Source organism: Galeopterus variegatus, unplaced genomic scaffold (genome assembly GCF_000696425.1).
Source record: "Galeopterus variegatus unplaced genomic scaffold, G_variegatus-3.0.2 Scaffold2957, whole genome shotgun sequence".
In the NCBI taxonomy this organism is placed as follows: domain Eukaryota; kingdom Metazoa; phylum Chordata; class Mammalia; order Dermoptera; family Cynocephalidae; genus Galeopterus; species Galeopterus variegatus.
This window is the reverse complement of record NW_007729068.1, coordinates 216,534-218,265: the sequence shown is the minus strand read 5'-3', so window position 1 is coordinate 218,265 and position 1,732 is coordinate 216,534. Positions and strand designations below refer to the sequence as shown.

At 34.0% G+C, this 1,732-nt stretch overlaps 1 protein-coding gene across 6 annotated transcripts in view; it reads right to left on the bottom strand.

Annotated features, from left to right (window-relative positions):
* Nucleotides 1-1,732, bottom strand: part of LMO3 (LIM domain only 3 (rhombotin-like 2)) — a 68,076-nt gene that overhangs the window by 12,194 nt on the left and 54,150 nt on the right. The window lies entirely within an intron of this gene.

The following is a 1,732-nucleotide window of genomic DNA, read 5'->3' as shown; positions in this document are numbered from 1 at the left end:
AAAAACTTTTGAAGAAACGCTTACACATCTGATGATAGAAGACTGACTTGTCTGTGCAACTCTATTCGTAAAGCTGAACACAAGAAAGCTTAAATATCTTAAAAAATTTTAAAAGCATTTTTTTTTTTTTTTTTGTCTTTTTTCGTGACGGGCAACGGATTGCAACCCTCAGCCCGTACCGGACCGGGACCGGCAACGGGATCGCAACCCTCGGTGTTGCCCCCGCTCCTCGCTCAGCCAGTGAGCGGCCGGTCTGCATGTGGGATCCGAACCCTCGGCGGGAGCGCCGCTGCGCTTCCCAAGCGGCGCACTGTAGCAGTGTGCCACCGGGCCGGCCCTTAAAAGCATTTTTAATGGCAGGTAAAAAGGCACAGAATATAAAGTAAATTAAAAAGCCCAAACCGCAAACATTAGGATTCTTCCTTACTACTTTTGTAAAAGCTGTTTAAATGTGGATATAATATATATACTGTACATTATTTATCATATACACATAGAAATGTGTATGGCTGGCTAGATACCAAAATATTACAATATTTCTATTTTAGAATAGTGAAATGTGAGGTGATATTTTTCTTTATCATCTTCTATTTTCTAAATTTTCTACCATGAATATGTAACTTTTTATATGTAGAAAAGTAGTAAGTTTATTATTGTGTAATTATAACTGTTAATGGCTGCTGTAAGTGGATCAACATGGCAAATAAAAGTACTCTAAATTTACTACCATTACACCTTTAAAATGTATACAATACATGTACACATGCACATAAATGGATGTGTGGATATTTGTGTTTTTGTTTCTATACCCCTACAAAAAACAAAATGTGCATTTGCCAATTTATTTTTGGCCAATGTCACCTTAGTCTGAATTAACTTACTTTGGTTCCAAGCATTTTTTAGAGAGAATCAAGATGCTGTAAAATTACTTCTTAAATTATTGTTTGGATAAATATTATATTGTAAAGTATATTAGGCCACATTCTGAACATCTACCTTTAGCAAGGGACACTACTGAGATATATATCTTGTAGAAAATACAAGTTAATGAAATCTTATTTGGTAAAAGTAAATTGTAAATATAAAAGAACTGACTTTGGAGAACCTAATGTGTTTCTGATACTTAATGTAGATCATTTAATTTTCAAACTCTGCAAGATAGGTATTAGTGTCTCCATTTTATGAATGTGGGAACCAAACTCAGAGAGATTAAGATCACACAGTTAATACATTAGCTAATATTTGGTGGGGCTGGAATTTGAATCAAGGTATCAATATAAATATCATATTCTTTCTACTATTCTGCAGGGCCACATAAGAATACTCTGCATCAAATAATACCTTTCAGGGTAAATTACAGTAACTGAAAACTTGATGCAACTAACACTTATTGATTATATATTGTATGCCCAGGTGTTCTTACAGACAGACACTCTCACCAATTTTATTTTCATTAAATTCCATCAAGTACACTAATTTTGTAAATATTGTATTTTTCATGATGTGTGCATTTTAATATTCTAATATCCTCTGAATTTGTCACATAAAACAGGTGCCAATAGTATATAGTTCCCACTGGAAATTAAAGTTATAACTTTCATTAAGGAAAAATGGGATTAAGTCATAATGCTTTTGAGCTAAGTAAGAGTTTTCTGAGATTGACTAATCCTGCTACCACATGTTACAAATGAAAAAACTGAGGTCCAGAGAGGTAAGGTGTTTGGCTTAAGGT